The sequence below is a fragment of the Lissotriton helveticus genome, chromosome 7 (genome assembly GCF_964261635.1).
Source record: "Lissotriton helveticus chromosome 7, aLisHel1.1, whole genome shotgun sequence".
NCBI classification, from domain to species: Eukaryota; Metazoa; Chordata; class Amphibia; order Caudata; family Salamandridae; genus Lissotriton; species Lissotriton helveticus.
The window spans coordinates 1,150,900,122-1,150,921,220 of record NC_136068.1 but is presented as its reverse complement, the minus strand read 5'-3'; the positions used below and the strand labels follow the sequence as shown (position 1 = coordinate 1,150,921,220).

Below are 21,099 nucleotides of genomic sequence, written 5' to 3'. Positions count from 1 at the left end.
GTTAAATACAGTATGAGAAATGTTGCATCAAGAACATATGTTTAACTAGTTGCTTAGTTGGTATAAATTCACTGATAAATTAAGGTACAGAAATTTATCACATTATTTCAGGTGAGGTCACAATGAAAAATGGTCTCCATTTCAACCATCTAACGCCACTTACTGAATAAGGAACATTCATCATACATTGATCACTGTTGTAGCAATGAAAAACCTAAAGACAATTGCAGGTATGAAATATAGTCAAATTATTCTCAATGACAAATGTCTTTTCTTCATTTTCACTCAGAGAAGATCTTACATAATATGTATACTTACCTGTATACTTAAAATAATTTGGTTCAAAACAAATTAAAACCCTACCTGAAACATGGAGACGTGAGGAAAGTAGTTGAGGGTGTAGGGAAGAGTTTATGAACAGAATCAAAATGAGGATTTGGACAAAGATGACATATCTCACACTGTGTTGCTTTGAACTTGTCTCATTAAGGGCCTATTGCACCAAAATAAGAGTTTTCAAATTGTGCCTGATCTATGACAGTGTGGTGGTTTTCTACATGACTGGTTTCCAGGGAATACAAGCAATCCGTTTTCACAGATCTTAAAACATGAATTAAACCTCTTAAGTGCTAGTCACAAGTACTGCAAAGTGTTAACCGCCACAATATTTGTCCCTTTTGAGACATGCCAATACATTATTAAAATGCCACAAAAATGGAATAAACCTGTAGCTTTTCACTGGTTTGCCTGAAGGGCATTTCATTTAAAACAGAGTATGATGACACAACACCATACTCATTTTGGGACCACTCATTAACCCCAGGGTTGATGGGGAGAAAGGCAATGGGCGCTGGTAATGATGGCCTTGTGAATTGTGTACAACTGTAAAAGAATAACTGTGTACCTGTATATCAGTTGCTTTTAAGGAGCACTGATGTACTGCATTGCCTATAGCAGACTTTTGATTCCAGAGGTCCGGAGTTTAAATCACTGATACAGTTCAAACTACTGTCTCTGATCAAATTGTACATATGTGTGGTTGAGTAATGTGCAAATGTGTAATGCAAAATACAACTACACAGTGTGCTGTCAAGAACTCTCCCATATACGTGATTATGCCAAATTGCCCTCCCTAGTTATTCTATTAAGTTATGACTCTTGGTCTTTTATTTGCTTGCTAAAAGTGGTAGAGGGCAGCAAACCATTTAAGGTTAGACTTTCAATTGAGACGTGCCCTAAAGGACCACAGACTCCGAATTTTGGGGATTTATTATAAGGCCAAAAATAACTGGATGTAAACACATCTGAGTATCAAGGTATATAGATACATGAAAATCAATAAAGAGCCAATTTTTCGAATATAGTTCATCCGGCATAAAAGACATAGAATAATGAGCTCCAAAATGAAAATACAGCAAAGAATAGAGGCTGCATCTAGATGCTCCTTCTCCTCTGAGAATCAGCAGAAGTCCGAACCAAATTGTCCCTGCGCATCATACAAAAACAGAAAGTTCAGCCTACTATGCGTCATTGGTAAACTTTGTTCTATTGTAGCATTTCAGTAACTTTCCAGTAGCTTATTAAATCTTCTTTAGTTGTTTTCGGTGACCTTGGTTCCCAGGAAGGCCAGACACGAAAAGAGTGCTCCCTTCTCGCCCTCCAGACTTCTTCAAAGGCATTTCGGGTATCTCCTTAAATATAAAATTAACGAAGCTGAATTCCTGCACCTGTAGTAGGATGAGAACATGCTATCTTCGAATACAAAAGGGGTTCATTTAATTCTTGTGCAACCAAAGGAAACGAAACGAACAGCAACTTACAGTTGGGCCTTCAATTTAGGTAACTAGACATGATTACATTATATTGCACAAGTATAATTTCATCCTGCACATTATACATACAGGTATTCCGAATGTCTCTAATACATGTACAATCCTACTTGAATATGCACACTACATTTCTGAGTGTGAGTATAACGTTGATTAAAAGCATTTTAATAATCATAAAACACTGCAAACGATAAACATATTGTGAGTACGTTTAAATCATGAGTATTATGCACCCCTACAATTTAGAGTGCTGTAAGCGCTCTATCATACATTTGCACCACTTCTGCTCCTACCCATCATATCCTTGTGTCTTTAATTCACTTCCACATTGAATTCCGCAAAGATAAATATATTGTTGTAAAGCACCTCAGGTTACTGATATATAAAATACGTACAATAAAATAAAGAAGTGTGTCTATGATTGAGAAAGAAGAACTGATCAACCAATTAAGGTTTCTAGGAGCTACTGTGATAGCTGGTGTATAAGGAAGGTGAGATCGATTCTTAAAGTCATTGAACATGTATGTTTCATTTAAATGTGTAAATGATTTATCTTCCAAACCTAAGCAATTCATAAACATGTTCCTTGCAGTTGGAAGCCCTGTTACTCATGCTTAAAATCATCTAACAACCATGTATTATTATGTGGAAGTAAATAAGACACAAGGGGTTGGGAGTGGGCATTGCAATGCATGGTTTACCTGTAAAGTGTGAGAACACTCCCATACAAGTAAGTCTGAGGGATTTAATAAACTCATATCTGACTCCTTCCAATCCTGGAAATGATTAAAGAGAGAGACACAGAGTGGGCTACAGGTCTGCTCCATTCGGGCATTGGCTTTCTGCTCCATTCAGGCATTGGCTAGCCATTGTTTTGACGTTCTGCCCATCAATGCCATGACTTTTTATTGGTTGGTTACACTGTCCCATCTGTGCTCATAATAGGTTTTGTTCATGATGCACCAAGTAGTCCTTTTGATAGACAGATTTGACATGGTGCGCAGCTAAAGATTAAGAGCTCTGTGTGATATTTTGTTGTATTTCATTTCCTGGCACATTGATATATTTATTGCAGATTTAGGACTTTTTTTTACTGTTGCTGTGTTAGAAATTGGGTTCCTGGTTGACTGGGATGGAAGCTCTGGTCAAATAGCAACCACAATCCTAGTCAGGGTAAGTCACAAGCACATCCTAAAATAACCTGTACTCACCCTCTAGTAGCTTGGCACAGAGCAGTCAGGCTTAATTTAAAAGGCAATGTGTAAAATATTTGTGCAACACTTCAAACGGTAAAACAGTAAAAACATCACGCAAAAAGATAAAACAAGACTAAAACGAAAAAAAATCCAATAAGTAGAAATTTACATATGATTTTTTAAAGAATATACTGTAAAACAGCACCTAGAAGCAATAAGCGCTTATATGGGATATCCAGTCGCTCCGGACTAGTGCAAAGTCAAATGTCAGGCTGACCGCAAAGGAGCACGGGCCATTTATAGAGACCCAGTGAAGCCCGTTGAGCAAAAGTTCCATAATACTGGTTGCATTGATGAAGATGCGGGGTACAGCTAAGCGAGGTGTTGGTGTCGATCCTGCAGTCAAGGTGATGAGTCGATTTTCCCACGCAGTAGGGGTGAGGCATCGGTTTTCTCCACACAACAGTAGTGTTGCATTGGTTACAAAGGTGATGCATCGGTTCCAAAGGTGGTGCACCGGTTCCCAGATGCAGCAGTTCTGAAGGTGATGCACCGGGTTTCTCATAGAGTAGAAGTGATGCATCGATCTTCTCCATGCAATGGCAGTGGTGCATTGGGCCCGAAGCGGCAGTACCGATAGTGCTGCGCTGGTTCCGAAGGCGATGTGCCAGTCCTATTCCCATGACAGCAGTGATGCATAACTTATGCTCTTGCAACAGAGGATGCATTGATTCAGCTGGAGCAAGCACCTTAGGCCCACTTAAAATGGTCTAGGTGCAGAGGCAGGGCAGTTGGAAGTATATTATGTCCCTGAAACTTCAGATCAGGAAGCCAGTCAGCTAGTCCCTGGAGTCACTCTGGGTTCAGGTGATGTAGGTCCAGTCTTTATCACCGAGGTAAGAGAGAACAGCAGTGGAACACAGCAAGGCAGCAACTCTTCTAGAGCAGCAGTCCAACCGACAGACAGTCCTTCAGCACAGCAGTTATTCTTCCTGGCAGAGTGGTTACAGGTTCAGAAATGTACTGAAGTGGTGGTGTCAGAGGTCCAGTAATTATACACAGTTGTGCCTTTGAAGTGGGAGAGACTTCAAAGAAGGGCCTTTGAAGTGCATAGAGGTCCGCCTGTCCTACCCTGGCTCCAGACTTACTACAGGGGGTATTCAGTCCTTTCTGTGGGGACAGTACACAGCCAATTCAGGTTTAAGTGTGAGGCTGTGCCCAGATCCTCTCTCCCATCCTCTCAGGATGGTATATCAAGTCATACCTAAGCTCCCATTGTGTGTGGTTGTCTAGAGGGAATACACAAAGACCAGCTGTCATCAACCCCAGACAAGTGATAAGACACAGGAAGCAGGCACCCAATGACTAAGAGCAGGAAATTTCCTAACTTTCTAAAAGTGGCATTTCCAAGCAGCAATAAATGTGACTTTTCCATTAAAGAAGATTTATCAATACCATTCCGTAGGTACTACACATGACAGATTTATCTCTCTTCAATTAGGAATTACAGCTTATCAAATGTAATAAGGAATTCCCAATGTTATCGTATGGGAGGGGTAGGCCACACAGTAGTGAACAACGAGTTTGGGAGTTTTTCACTACCAGGACATGTAACACCTTAAAGCACATTTCCTACCTTTTAATTACATATCACCGTGCCCTATATGTTTACCTAGGGCCTACCTTAGGGGTGAGTTAGATGTAATAAAAGGGGATTTTCAGGCTTGGCAAAGTCCTTTAAATGCAAAGGCAACATGGCAGTGTACCACTGCATTCAGGCTGTAATGGCAGGCCTGGGACACATTTAGGAGGGCTACTTAAGTGGGTGGCACAATGGGTGCTGCAGGCCCACTGGTAGCATTTAATTTACAGGGCTTGGGTATATGGTATACCACTCTACAAGGGACTTACAAGCAAATCAAATATACCAATTAGGTATATATCCATTAAGCCATGTTTAGGGAAGTGACCACAAGCAATTAAACACTGGTTAGCAGAGTTACCATGTGCAGAGTACTAAGGTCAACAAAAACAAATTCAGCACAATTGGAGCTATGCAGGTAAAATGTTTGGGGGAAGACCACCCTAAGGCTGACAGGTCTAACAGTGTGCTATTTGAATGCTTTAGCCCCTTATAAAGCCACTGTGTCATTCACTCATCGCCCTTGAATACACCTTTACTTTCCATTGATATAAATGTGTCTATGAAACCCCAATTAGGGGCTGTAATTTAATTCTGCTTCTTACAACCTCGCAAAATCATATAGATTGGTAAACTACTTTCCTTTGAGGCTCTTACTCAGGTTATTATTGCACTGGTTATCTCAAGGCTAGGCTATGCAAATTCCCTCTACTTGGGATGTCGTTTAGTTCCTAGGAATCCCCAGGACCTGCGTGTTTTGGATGACCTAAACTGAGGGCTTGGTGTCCAAACCGACTCCGGACACCCCCACAGGATATGTCAGCCATTAGAACAGCTAACTCTACAGTGCCACTACCACCCCCTGTATTCTACAGTGGTGTAGGTGGTTTCAGGTAGCCTCTGAACATGACAACCCTGATTTCTCAGAGATCGTGGAAAACAGTACAGTACTTTTCACTCCGTCACTTCTGCTTGCTTATTCTCAGGAAATACACAAGATATCGATTGAGATGTTTCCAATAAGTATTTATTGTTCCAGCGACAGTCTTGTGTAAAACATATTTTCAGCGACAATCAGAAGACAGATACATACAAAAGAAATCACAAGTGCTAATATGGTAAACAGTAGATACAGTTCAACCATAGTGCTAAGGAGATGAACATATACAGTTCAGATAAAACAGTAGCATTTGCATACTCCTATAATGTGCGCCCTATGTATTTCGCCAAATTGTCCTTAGCCTGGATATGTAGGTGTAGCATGTATATTTGCATATGTGTATGCAACCAAGAATCCCCTGGGGAAGTTCAAACCCCCTCAGCTGATGGTAGAGAACGAAGGACCTCCTCTCTGCTCCGAGGATGACACCCAGCAAGGGATGTCAGACAGCTGTGTGTCAAAGATTCACCATGCAGGACCCCGTGTCAGCTTGGAAGGAATTCTCCTCTAATTTGGAGGGGGGAATATGGGTCCTATATACTAGAGTGGTCACTCCAGGGTTTCTTCTAGAATACTTATGTTTTGAAAAATAATCATAAATTTTTTTCCAAACAATCATAAAAGTTTAATCATGTACAGCGGGCCTGTTGCCCAAGGGTGAAAAAATTGTGACCCATCTACAGAGTAAAATGCCATGCCTGGGGACATGTTTATGTATGTCAGGTACAGCGTTATTATGATAACATACCAAGAGGCTGTTTATGAGTAGAGAGAGCTAACTACTAGGTAAAAGGTCACCCCTCAGAACTGTTAATGTGTGGTTGGGATAATGTATGTAAAAAGGAGGCACACATGACATGACTAGCCTAACAAACATGACAGGGCCTTCCTGAGGGCTTGAACCGCAGACTTCAATTAGTAAAAAAACAGACAGCCAGGCTATGATACCAATAACCGCGGTATTGTCACATCAGCTCTCTGGGGAGGAGATTGCACTGGCTGCCTGTAGAACAGCTTTCATTCCAGGCTGTATTAAAAAAGTGCACTCCCGCTGAAATCTGAGATCTATGCACTTGAACCTTCTCATCATCCCCTCTTCTAAGAAAAAGAAACTTAGCGGGTCCAGATTTTCTGTATTGCTCCTTGCACCTGGAACGCCCTCCCACCTGATATCAGGTCCACCCCCTGTCATTCTAAATTCATGAAACTCACGAAGACTTGGGAGTTTAGACTAGCATATGATTAAACAGTATTGTAGGACTTGGCCTTTTTGGCTAAAGTTCCCTAAAACTTTTTTCTTTCCCCCTAGACCGTTATCCTGACATAGAGTTGCCACTTTAGATGCTTTGGATACTTTGCCACTGCTGATCAGTGTCAAAGTACAAGTGTTCCCTGTGTAGATTGTAATGGTAATTGGGAAGCCATGATTGGTATGTTTGCCTTACTAGTAAAGTCCCTAGTATTGTGCACCGTGTGTGCAAGGGCTAGTGATGCACGGGCGCGCAGAGAAGGGAACTCAGGCCTTCAGTGTATGGCCTGCACGCTGTTTGCTAAGTTAGCATGTTGTTCTGACAAGTGCAACCACTTGTCAGGCCTTACTTTCCCTTTTGCATACACAGTGAGTACCCCTGTGGTAGGTCCCGGGTAACCCCTGGACAGGGTGCAGTGTAAGTAAAAGGCAAGACATATACTGAGGTGTGTGCTATGTCCTGTCAGTGAAAAACACTCTATTTAGTTTTTCACTGATGAAAGGCCATTCTGCCCATAGGACAGAATGAAGGAGGTTGGGTATTGTGCTTTGTTAGCCTAGTTTCCTATAAGTTTAAAATGGAGAGGTGAAATTTAGTATGTATGAACTCGCAGTGTCAAAACACATCTTTCTATGAAAGTGGTTTTGTCACTGTGTGTTCAAAAAACACTCTTTTAGAAAGTGGCTGAGTTTTGTGCTTTAAGCATTTCTGTGTGTCTCTGCTGAATGTGGATTGACTGTCTGGATCTGATGGGGGCGAGGAGTTGGGAGAGGTCTTGACCCAGGGTGCCCTGCATCTGGTGAGTAGGGGTAGGAGAAGCCCGGGAGGTGAAAAGGCCTGGGCTGGTGCTTTAAACCAATTGAGCCATCTACTATGGAGTGATTAAGGATACAGACCCCCAGTATCAAAGGTAGAAAGGTGACACTGGGAGGAAGACACTCAGAACTTATTTAGGCTGGGATCAGGGACCTCTGAGCACAACGAACTTCAAAGACATTTAGGGGTATAACTATGAGAGCTGAGGCCCCTGAACGTTAGAATAGAAATGGATTGAGACTGAAAAGGCTCAGACCCATTTCGTGGGCAAGAGGAACCTCTGCTAAGGAAGGGACAACTGAAGAGACTGCTGGGAAGGACCAACCCTTGCTTTTTGATCTGGGGCAGGTCTGCAGTTTGCTGTTTTAACCAAGGAAGAGGCCTTTGGGACTGTGCTGTGTGCGCTGGGTCCCCTGATTAAAGAAGATTGTGCTTTGTGCTGTGTCTTGTAACCCCTAGAGCCAGAGGATAGCTGACTTCCTGTTTGGAAACACAGGAACATAAACGTTTCCAGAGAAGTTTCAAGTGACACGGTGGGCGCGTGTTGTGACAGCTGAGACCCTCGGAAGGTGTGCCCTGCGTAATTGGACACACGGAAGAAAAGTGAGACTCTGACGTGCTGGGTGCATTTCGTGGTGCACAGGAGGCCCTGGTGAAGAGCGCCTGGTCATCGAGTGCACTGGAGGAGAAGTGAGTCTCGGATGCGCAGGGTGCGTGTCGTGGTGCACCACAGGCATTTAATGAGGAGCGCCTGGTAAGTGTGTGCATCGGAGGAGAAGTGAGTCTAGGACGCGCAAGGTGCGTGTATTGATACACCGCAGGCATTGGTGAGGAGGGTCGGGCCGGCGTGTTTATCGGAGGGGAAGTGAGACTCAGACGTGCAGTGTGCGTGTCGTGGTGCACAGGAGGCGTTGGCAAGGAGCTCCTGGTCAATGTGTGTATAAAAGGTGAAGCGAATCTCGGACTCACAGGGTGCATGTAGTGGTGCACTGGAGGCACTGGTGAAGTGCGCTTGGTCGTCGCACTGGAGGAGAAGTGAGGCTCAGACAGGGTGAGCGTGTCGATGTGTGGCCGGAGGCGTTGGAGAAGAGCGCCTGGATATCGGAGCACCAGAGTTGTAGTAAGTCTCAGTGAAGCAGAGTGCATGCTTTGGTGCAACTTCGGACTGTGGAGGTGATCGGCTGTTCATCGTGTGCACCGGAAGAAATTGAGTCTATGCAGCACGGTGTGCATGTCTTGGTGCCAATTGAGACTCCAGGAAGGAGTTCCAGGTGAACATGCATTCGGAGTCAGTGTAAAGACTCTTCAGCGTTGCGTGTGTGGCTTCATGCCAGAAGAGAGTAAAGTAATCTTAGGGGCATGGGGTACATGTGCCCTGCGGCCGCCTTAGACCTTCCTAACAGTCGCGGCCTGGACCGGCAACCTGGGAGGAGCTGTGCTGCCAGGCCCAGCCACTGAGGTCCATTGAAGAAGTTCTACACGGAAGGCCCAGTCCGTTGAAGGAGGAGAGGAGAGTGGGGTTGCGCCCCCAGGTATCGTGGATCACTGCCTGGGCAGGGTGTTGGCTTGTAGGGACACTCTCTCAGCGTTTCAGTCCTTCTGACGACGTGAGCCGTTGCTTCGGCTTAGAGTGACCAAAGGAGTGGCAGTACTAGGCCCAGAGTGAGAAGCTGTGATTTATGTCATTTTTGATCCATGTGGGTGGCAACTGTTATTGAAGAGGCTGACTGTCGCAATACAAATTGCCAATATTGCTGCTAACGAACTGCCAGACTGTTTTATGACGCCTGACAGTATTTCTGCATAACGAAGTACACCATTGTTGCGCATTGCATTGCATTATTTCTCTCTAGCAAAGTACATGATTGTAGCTACTCATTGCATTATTTCTCCTTTGCAAAGTACATGCTTGTAGTGGTGTGCATTGCATTATTTCTCCCTTGAAATGTACGTGATTGGGGTGTAACGCATTGCCTTATTCCTTCATTGAGCAGTACATGAGTGTAGCGGTGCACATCACATTATTTTTCCCATTGCAAGGTACCAGGTGTATCTTCTTTATTTTTTATTTTATTTTATTTTATTTTTTTGGGAGTTTTATGTAGAGCTACAGACCCAAGGGGTATCCTTGTGCTTTACAGCTGCATACAAGTATAGAAACTTAAACAATTAGAATATAGTGCCTAGCATCTATAGTACTGGAAGATCGCGGTCAGTGTCCAGATGCATAGAGATGACGCTTGAGGAGAAGTTCTTTTAGTTGTCCTTTGAAGTTTGTGAAGAAGTAGTTAGTCCTGATGTGGGCAAGGAGAGAGTTCCAGAATGTTGGGGCATTCCCTGAAAAGGAGCGGGGGAGGGCTTTTTGTTTATGTCTTTTTGGGGGGATTAAGAGGAGCGAGTTGGAGCTTCTTAGGTTTCTTGATTGTCCTGCTTTTGAGAGTTTGGCTGCGAGTTAGTCCGGTTTGCCTGTCGGTAAGGCTTTATGGGGGAGACAGGCAGTTTTGAAAGCGCAGCGAGCTTCGATGGGTAGCCATTTTAGTTCCTGTAATGCAGTGGGGATGTGGTCATATTTCTTGGAGAATGTGACCATTCTTGCTGCTGCGTTTAGAGTGGTTATCATGGGGGCTATGTGTGTTTTTGCCATCCCCGTTAGTGTGGCGTTACCATAGTCAAGTCTGGAGAGAACTAAAGATTGGGTTGTGATTTGTAGGTCATTGGGGGGTATGAAAGGTTTGATTTTGCTGAGGAATTTTAGGTTATAGAGGGTGTCTTTTGCTCTGGAGTTTATGTGGGAGCTCCGTTGAGACTTGAGTCTAGAGAGATCCCTAGAGATTTCGCTGAGATTGCAGGAGAAAGTTGGCAGTTTAGAGAGTCAAGGTTTTTTATAAGTATGGGCGAAATTTGCGAATTTGCGGTCCGCAGAATTCGCGAATTCCTGTGAATTTGCGAATTTCTTTTTTATTTGCGTGTTCATGCGTTTTTTTGCTTATTCGCGGACCGCTTGCAGCGCACCGACCGCGAGGTTGCCCATGCGGTCATACATGGGCGAGGCCATCTTGTGCGCGTTGCGTATTTCCGTTTCCGGGCGCTATTGGCAATGTCACGTTGTGTGCGGCGTGCTATTACGAGTTCGCACGTGTTTCTGCGTACTCGCGGGGGGAAAATCGCGCGAACTTACCCACGCGGTCCTCAATGGGCGCGGCCATCTTGTTTTTCATTCATTGCTATAGTTCTGTAGATGCTTTCTAATCCTCCTTTCATCTGTGCAATTCTTTGTTTCTTTGGAATTTTTTGAATCTTTTCTACTCTATATCTATCCCTCTTTTTTTCTAGATCTATATTTTGTGTTTTTTTCAACTTTTCGTTACTTTTAAAGGTACTTTTTTTAAACTTTGTTTTTTCTTTACTTTTTCCCTCTTCTTTCCTTTTTTTTTCTTTCTGCTGTACAGGACCATGGCAAAGGGATCCGGGAAGGAGAAGGGGAAGGGGAAGGGTCCCGCACCCCGTACCCGGCTCCCATGCGGGCGGTTGCGAGGGGAGGAAGTGATGGCCAGGGAGACATTCAGCGCGGTGGAGGTGGCCGCAGTGATCTTTTATGTGCAGCGCCACCTCCCCAAGACCGTGGCAGCAGGGGGCAGGATCGCGGCAGGGTATGGCCTACGGGAGCGTCGCCAGCTGTGGGAAAAGGTGTGCCGGGCCATGCGGAAGGAGTCAGGGGTCCGGTGCACCTACCAGCAAGCGACGCAGCGGTGGTCGGACCTCCTTGACCGCGAGCAGGACCTGCTCCACCTGCTCGGTGTGAAGATCCCTGGCCTCGGGTGAGTAGCTATTTAATAACTACTTTGTTTTCTTCTGCTCTGTGTTATATTGCTAAAATATGTTTTTCCCGAAGAGCAAGAATGCTGCCATTTCAATTACATTGCAGGTAATTTAACGTTTAAATAGCTTCTGTGATTGCAGGTGCTCGCCTGCTCAGTGGCGTTGCTACTATGCTTACTTGTTTGCAACTTTGTGCTCATTTGGCCTGAATATGTATGAGTGTAGTACTTTACAGAACTGCGTAATGCTAGAGAGACTAGAGACTCAAGTCTAGTCCTTCCTTTGTACTCCTGCTGCCACTAAGAAGAAGAGATAGTGATGGATTGATAAGTTCAGGTTGAGTATATTATGACTTGTTATTTGGTCTGCAATCATGATGACGGACTGTGTCTGTCACGTCGCGTGCTGCTGAGTGCTGGCAGTCGTAGTAGAACCTTTTTGTTGTGTATAGTTAGTGATTTACATAACTTTACAAGTAGACGGTCTGAGAATCCAGCAATACTGTACTAGTATCCTCCTAGTTGACCAGATCAGATAGGTCAATACATGTAGTGCAATTCTTGCTAATTTGTTTCCCCGAGATAATTTAGGATTGTGGTAAAAAAAATCAAATATTTCCAAAAAACAATCATCCATGTTTATGTTTATTTCATGATCATCAGCACCTCCCAGGGGCAAGAGGACAGCACCACCCCAGACTTTGGGGGAACAGAGTGGGCAGGAGGAACGGTCCACTGCAGGCTCTTCTGCTGGCACCAGTAAGTAGTTCTGTTGTTAATATAATTAGGGAAATATAATATAATTATACTTCCCTAACTCTATTTTTTACAGAATAGTCTTAGATCTCCTTGTACACTGTTTCTACATTCTTATCCTGCCTCTCTACCATCACTCTCTGTGCTACTACTATTTACTATTATTTCTGAGTCGGTCTGTGTAGGTAGCTAAGCTTGCCTAGTCGGCAAACGGTGTTAAACAAAACTCTGATCCAGCAATAGCTCTAGGGGCACTCAGTGCAGTCCTCTGCGTTGTCCTTTCTGTCTATCCCAGTCTTCTTAATGTTAGTGCTTTGACAATTTCCAACAACAAAATGTCAATGTCCACCAAGAATAAGCTAGTAGTTGTCTTTTCGATTTGATAGTAGCACATACCATACCGCTAGTGTTTCAGGGACTATTCTGCACATACAGAAGTATGGACAAGAGAAATAGGACATTGTTGATGATAGGTGTAGTTCGACTTTCCACATACCTCAGTCAGAAGTAACTGTGCGGGACTCGGGAGCCCTCACCTTGTTGGAACTTCAAGTCCTCCTGGTGGTGATGAGGAGTAGTTGGTTCTGTCTGTAATTATAAAAATGTTGCATGTTAAAGAGCAAGCATTAATCAGTTGTGCCAAAAAGAGTTGCATGTTATGGCTAAGCATATAAGTTAATGGTAATTGGGGTAGTGAGGAGCACTCCGAATTTAAACAAATACTTTAAGTTTCTCCAATGGTGCGATGATTAATCAGGAGAGTCACTCCTGAACGTTTTAATGAATGGTTATGGAGAGTTTTAGCTCACCTAATCATGCACTGTTCACTTGGTGCTCCGCACCTTAAAAAATAAAATGTTTAAACTGATTGATTTTTACACTTGTTCGTGCATTTATTTTACTCTTCTTCTATGTTGTTTGCTTATGTTATTTTCAATATTCATAACAATTGCCTAGAACATTTGTAAATACATTTGCATCAAAACTTATATACATGACATTATTTTACAGACATTTGTAAATAGGCCCACATTTGTAAATAGGCCCAATGCATTTCGGCACCCGAAGTTGTGCCTTCGTCAGGGGCAATTCTGCAAGAAATGAAAAAGTATTCAATGTAAGGGTGGAATGTAGTTTATATGGTTGATCATGAGGGTGTTCAGATATATTAAATGAATAGCGTACCTGGTGTCAACTAAGATGCTTTAGTTGGTATGCTTGGGTGGTGGCATGTATGTCTGAAGCGCTATATGAATAAACAGAAAAATAATAATGTGGACTCAGTTTGTCATATTGTTTAAGACCTCTGTGCCCGTGATAGTAATAACGACATACCTGCTTGTCTTGCTCGTGATAAGCTGTAACAACAAGCGTATATTTAATGAGAAATCAGGTTGTAAGCTGGAGACAACATGACCGTGTTTCAATGAGATAGAACACCCTACCTTATCTTCGATACCGGAATTCTTAATCTACAAGATCAAAAGAATGTGACGCCGTTACTAACTCGTTGATCATAAACGACCCAAGTCTCACGCACTGTCATTCCTTAACATTAAATACCTGTCTGGTGGAGAAACTCGACCGTCATAGAAAAAGCCGCTAGTCGGTGATTGTTTGCTCGACTGGGTCTCGGGAGTGAACTTCATTTGAGCTCAATCATTACGTTACGTAGGGTGTTGTCGAAACTGAAAACGGGCTCACTATGTAAAGATCACGCAATGCGGTAGTTACTATGCGCGCCATCTTGGGGTTGTAATCATGTTAATCAAACCGGCTCTATCCCTTGACAAAGTCCTGATGGGACTTGTAATAAACGACCTAATGTCGATAAAATGATGTTTCATGATGTCTTAGTAGGCACGCGTTGCTATTGCCACTAGCAAAATTATTCCGCTGTGAAAATATGGGTGTTTATACTTTATGTAAAATGTAGGCACGTGTGTGCTCATTTCTCATAACGGTCGGAGCGGATGGATAATGAGGTTGGTTACTTTATGGGTGTTAGTGTACAGTGTCGTGTGTTCACAATGGTTTCAAAAACATGTTCACAGTGGTTACCAAAAGGCGTATTAATCATAATTCACCAAAATGCATAAATTAAATACATGCTCTCAAATACAGTAATTGAAAAAAACTCCATCTACATCACTATTACTAAGATATTGCAAATAGATCGCTTAACGTTTGTAATATCAGTACAGGAGATCCTGATTGAACGTGTCTAACACTGGTGTAAACTCTTATAAACAATATTATTATATTACATCCGTTAGGGTGAACATTACCAGTTGGAAATACCGTCAGTATGTGCGTATTGTGCATTACTTTAAAGGTTTTTAGTTAGATGTAAACGTAGTGCTAGTGTTAATTCGTGAGTCCTATAAGTAGCAAGCCAGATCATATTTGTCGTTAAGACCTGTTGGTGCCAGGGTTCTTAAGTACTTGATCCAAAATAATTCTCGCTGCAATAACCTTTGCTGGTTATCTATACCAAATTGAATTTGTACATGTTCAATGACGAAAAACCTCAATTGGGAAATTGTGTGACGTGCTTCTCTCCAGTGTGTCACCAGTGGTGAAGTCATATTATCATTGCGGATGCGACTTTTATGCTCAGTAATCCGTACTTTTATTTTGCGTTCCGTCTTCCCAATGTACATCTTGCCACATGGACATTTAATGGCGTACACCACATTTTTGGTGTTGCAGTCACTTGAGTGTTTTAGGTTGATGAGTTTGCCAGTCGTGGGATGTGTGCACATATTACCAGTAATTACATTGTTGCAATTAGTGCAGTTTAAACATCTGGTAGTTCCATTGTAGTTGATCGGTTCTGTGGGTTGTTGTTTCCGTTTAAATCTTTCCCTTAAATTTGGACCTCGCGTATATGCATGTAGAGGTGGATCTTTAAAGATTCCATGAAAATCAGGTTCCACGGATAAAAGTTCCCATCTTTTATTCACAATTTTTTTGATCCTTGTAGACAAAGTTGTATATTTGGTGACAAATACCATCCTATTCTGTGATGTTTTTTGGCGTTGTTTTAACAGGTCCACTGTGTTCATTTCTTGTACTCTAGCCATTTGTGCTGCTAGTTCATCTGATGCATATCCTCTGTCTTGGTACTTTTGTGCCTGATGCTCCAATGTGGTTAGACATGTTTGTTCATTTGAACATATACGTTTGATCCGGATGAACTGGGATACTGGTAAGTTCCTGATGAGATTTTTTGGGTGAAAGCTTGTGTATTTAAGTGCACTATTGCGGTCTGTGGACTTGGTGTACAACGATGTTTCGAATCCATTGGCTGTTTTAGTGATTCTGACATCTAAATAGTCAATGGTGTCCTTGCTTATTTTGTGTGTGAATTGAATTCTATTGTCCACTTGATTTAATTGATTGATTAGTTGTTCAAGTGATGTAGGAGTGTCGTCCCAAATTAAAAAAATATCATCGATAAATCGACTGTACATTTTCACGTGTCTCCACTCAGTAGATGACATCAGGTTGTCTGCTTCGTACTGGGCCATAAAAGTATTCGCGTACGCAGGAGCCCCTGCAAAACCCATGGCTGTTCCATTCAGTTGTGCGTAAAATTCATCTTTCCATATGAAATGGCTGTTGTGTAGACAAAATTTCAATAGCTGTAGTAAAAAAATTTTTTGGGTGGTGGGTAAGTCTTCCATCTTGAGCAGTGCCCATTCTGTCGCTTCTAATCCAGCTTGGTGAGGTATGGAGGTGTAAAGTGCCACCACGTCTATGGTGCACATAATCCAATGTTCTTGATATCCTTCCTCTATCCACTTTAATTTGTTTAAAAAATCTGTCGTATCCCGTATGTAGGATCCCCAATGTTGGACAAATTTTTGTAGATGGTGGTCAATATATTTGCCAAGGGGGTCAAAAATTGACCCACAGCCTGACACTATCGGTCTAAAAGGTGGATTTGTGGGGTGTTTGTGGATTTTCGGGATCATGTACAAAGTGGGTCGTCTGGGATTTTTTTGTGTGAGGTACATCGCTGTTTGCTGATCTATCCATTCATTCTCTCTGGCTGTTTGTAGAATGGTATTTAACATTTGTTGTAGTGTTGTTGTGGGATCCACTGATAGTTTGAAATAAATGTCTTGATCGGCCACATGTTCATTGATTTTGTGTTCATAAAACGTTGTATCCATTAGAACAAGGGCGCCGCCCTTGTCTGCCAGTTGTATCGTAATTGTTGCATTATTTGCCAGATTGTTGATGGTGTTTAATTCTGCTTTGGTTAAATTGTTGTGGTGAATCTTTTTGTAGTTTAATGCTTGCAAGTCTTTTTTAACCATTACCTCAAATGTATCTAACATTTTATGTGAGACTGGTGCTTGGAACACGCTTTTTGGTTTAAATGTTCTCTCTGTGGTGTTATCGCTCTGTTCTGTGGGTTCCACCACGTTCTCAAAGTAATGTCTAAGTTTTAATGTTCTCATGAATCTAAAGAACGCACCTTCAGTCTCTATTTCATTAGTTGCCACTGTAGGTACAAATGTTAGACCTTTGTTTAGTACTTTCGTTTGTTCTTTTGTTAGTGTCATTGATGATATATTGATAATTAAACCACAGTTCGTCCGCTCCTCAATTCTTTTCCGGCCGTTTCCTCGCCTTGTTTTCCTTTTGTTACAGGTGTTTCTGCTTGTGACGTTGGTGGTTGTCCTTGAGTTTGAGCCTGTGACAAAAAAGCTGGGTCTCTGCTGGTGGTTGCTTGATAGCTAGCCTCGGCGGATAGTATGGCGCCCTCTTGTGTAGCTGATATTGGTCCCCTGCGTATGGATGTTTCTCTGTCTGTAACCAAACTTTCTTCCGAAGAGCGATTTGATGGTGGTGTTTTCTTGGGGATAAATTGACGTCGGGCATAGATGTCAGCCCATGTATATACTTCGTTGAGTTTATAGTCTATAGTGTCACGTTTATATTTACGCAGTTTGCCCTCCTGTAGTTCTTTTTCATATTTATCCAATTTGATATTGATGTTATCCAGACTGATCTTCCAAGTATCTATTTCCATTCTGGCCTCTAATTCTGACTTCAGTGTGTAAATCTCTTCTTCCAGTTCGCGTATTGTTTTGGCTAGTTCCTCAATTATAAGTAGGATCAAATCCAGAGAGCATTTGTTCAGTATGCTAAACCATTTGTCCATGAACTTTGAATTAAGGTTGAAACGAAATAACATAGGTTTTATTGATAAGCGTAGTCCTCTTGGTATCCGTTTAGCTCGGTGATATTGAATTAGTGTAGAAGCGTGCATCCTTTGGTTCAGTTGACGTCTTGTTAAGTACTCCAATTGTTTCAGTTGTTGACTAATGGATCCCCCTTGAACATCCATATTTTTCACTTCTTTTATAAGGGAATAAATTTGATCCGCCTGATCATTTGTATAGGCCAATGTGCTGGCCCTATTGTCCGTTATGCCAGTGATAGTATCAAATTGCATCTTTATTTGATCAGTGGGTGCCTCCTCGCTGAATGACTGGTTGAAAACTAATGGTAATTGGGGTAGTGAGGAGCAAAAAGTGTAAAAATCAATCAGTTTAAACATTTTATTTTTTAAGGTGCGGAGCACCAAGTGAACAGTGCATGATTAGGTGAGCTAAAACTCTCCATAACCATTCATTAAAACGTTCAGGAGTGACTCTCCTGATTAATCATCGCACCATTGGAGAAACTTAAAGTATTTGTTTAAATTCGGAGTGCTCCTCACTACCCCAATTACCATTAGTTTTCAACCAGTCATTCAGCGAGGAGGCACCCACTGATCAAATAAAGATGCAATTTGATACGATCACTGGCATAACGGACAATAGGGCCAGCACATTGGCCTATACAAATGATCAGGCGGATCAAATTTATTCCCTTATAAAAGAAGTGAAAAATATGGATGTTCATGGGGGATCCATTAGTCAACAACTGAAACAATTGGAGTACTTAACAAGACGTCAACTGAACCAAAGAATGCACGCTTCTACACTAATTCAATATCACCGAGCTAAACGGATACCAAGAGGACTACGCTTATCAATAAAACCTATGTTATTTTGTTTCAACCTTAATTCAAAGTTCATGGACAAATGGTTTAGCATACTGAACAAATGCTCTCTGGATTTGATCCTACTTATAATTGAGGAACTAGCCAAAACAATACGCGAACTGGAAGAAGAGATTTACACACTAAAGTCAGAATTAGAGGCCAGAATGGAAATAGATACTTGGAAGATCAGTCTGGATAACATCAATATCAAATTGGATAAATATGAAAAAGAACTACAGGAGGGCAAACTGCGTAAATATAAACGTGACACTATAGACTATAAACTCAACGAAGTATATACATGGGCTGACATCTATGCCCGACGTCAATTTATCCCCAAGAAAACACCACCATCAAATCGCTCTTCGGAAGAAAGTTTGGTTACAGACAGAGAAACATCCATACGCAGGGGACCAATATCAGCTACACAAGAGGGCGTCATACTATCCGCCGAGGCTAGCTATCAAGCAACCACCAGCAGAGACCCAGCTTTTTTGTCACAGGCTCAAACTCAAGGACAACCACCAACGCCACAAGCAGAAACACCTGTAACAAAAGGAAAACAAGGCGAGGAAACGGCCGGAAAAGAATTGAGGAGCGGACGAACTGTGGTTTAATTATCAATATATCATCAATGACACTAACAAAAGAACAAACAAAAGTACTAAACAAAGGTCTAACATTTGTACCTACAGTGGCAACTAATGAAATAGAGACTGAAGGTGCGTTCTTTAGATTCATGAGAACATTAAAACTTAGACATTACTTTGAGAACGTGGTGGAACCCACAGAACAGAGTGATAACACCACAGAGAGAACATTTAAACCAAAAAGCGTGTTCCAAGCACCAGTCTCACATAAAATGTTAGATACATTTGAGGTAATGGTTAAAAAAGACTTGCAAGCATTAAACTACAAAAAGATTCACCACAACAATTTAACCAAAGCAGAATTAAACACCATCAACAATCTGGCAAATAATGCAACAATTACGATACAACTGGCAGACAAGGGCGGCGCCCTTGTTCTAATGGATACAACGTTTTATGAACACAAAATCAATGAACATGTGGCCGATCAAGACATTTATTTCAAACTATCAGTGGATCCCATGACAACACTACAACAAATGTTAAATACCATTCTACAAACAGCCAGAGAGAATGAATGGATAGATCAGCAAACAGCGATGTACCTCACACAAAAAAATCCCAGACGACCCACTTTGTACATGATCCCGAAAATCCACAAACACCCCACAAATCCACCTTTTAGACCGATAGTGTCAGGCTGTGGGTCAATTTTTGACCCCCTTGGCAAATATATTGACCACCATCTACAAAAATTTGTCCAACATTGGGGATCCTACATACGGGATACGACAGATTTTTTAAACAAATTAAAGTGGATAGAGGAAGGATATCAAGAACATTGGATTATGTGCACCATAGACGTGGTGGCACTTTACACCTCCATACCTCACCAAGCTGGATTAGAAGCGACAGAATGGGCACTGCTCAAGATGGAAGACTTACCCACCACCAAAAAAAATGTTTTACTACAGCTATTGAAATTTTGTCTACACAACAGCCATTTCATATGGAAAGATGAATTTTATGCACAACTGAATGGAACAGCCATGGGTTTTGCAGGGGCTCCTGCGTACGCGAATACTTTTATGGCCCAGTACGAAGCAGACAACCTGATGTCATCTACTGAGTGGAGACACGTGAAAATGTACAGTCGATTTATCGATGATATTTTTTTAATTTGGGACGACACTCCTGCATCACTTGAACAACTAATCAATCAATTAAATCAAGTGGACAATAGAATTCAATTCACACACAAAATAAGCAAGGACACCATTGACTATTTAGATGTCAGAATCACTAAAACAGCCAATGGATTCGAAACATCGTTGTACACCAAGTCCACAGACCGCAATAGTGCACTTGAAAACACAAGCTTTCACCCAAAAAATCTCATCAGGAACTTACCAGTATCCCAGTTCATCCGGATCAAACGTATATGTTCAAATGAACAAACATGTCTAACCACATTGGAGCATCAGGCACAAAAGTACCAAGACAGAGGATATGCATCAGATGAACTAGCAGCACAAATGGCTAGAGTACAAGAAATGAACAGAGTGGACCTGTTAAAACAACGCCAAAAAACATCACAGAATAGGATGGTATTTGTCACCAAATATACAACTTTGTCTACAAGGATCAAAAAAATTGTGAATAAAAGATGGGAACTTTTATCCGTGGAACCTGATTTTCATGGAATCTTTAAAGATCCACCTCTACATGCATATACACGAGGTCCAAATTTAAGGGAAAGACTTAAACGGAAACAACAACCCACAGAACCGATCAACTACAATGGAACTACCAGATGTTTAAACTGCACTAATTGCAACAATGTAATTACTGGTAATACGTGCACACATCCCACGACTGGCAAACTCATCAACCTAAAACACTCAAGTGACTGTAACACCAAAAATGTGGTGTACGCCATTAAATGTCCATGTGGCAAGATGTACATTGGGAAGACGGAACGCAAAATAAAAGTACGGATTACTGAGCATAAAAGTCACATCCGCAATGATAATATGACTTCACCACTGGTGACACACTGGAGAGAAGCACGTCACACAATTTCCCAATTGAGATTTTTCGTCATTGAACATGTACAAATTCAATTTGGTATAGATAACCAGCAAAGGTTATTGCAGCGAGAATTATTTTGGATCAAGTACTTAAGAACCCTGGCA

The 21,099-nt window shown here is 42.0% G+C and overlaps 1 protein-coding gene across 1 annotated transcript in view; it reads right to left on the bottom strand.

Moving 5' to 3' along the window:
* The window catches only part of LOC144770056 (ABC-type organic anion transporter ABCA8-like), a 2,854,033-nt gene that overhangs the window by 1,744,510 nt on the left and 1,088,424 nt on the right, over positions 1-21,099 (bottom strand). The gene's annotated exons all lie outside the window — the stretch shown is intronic.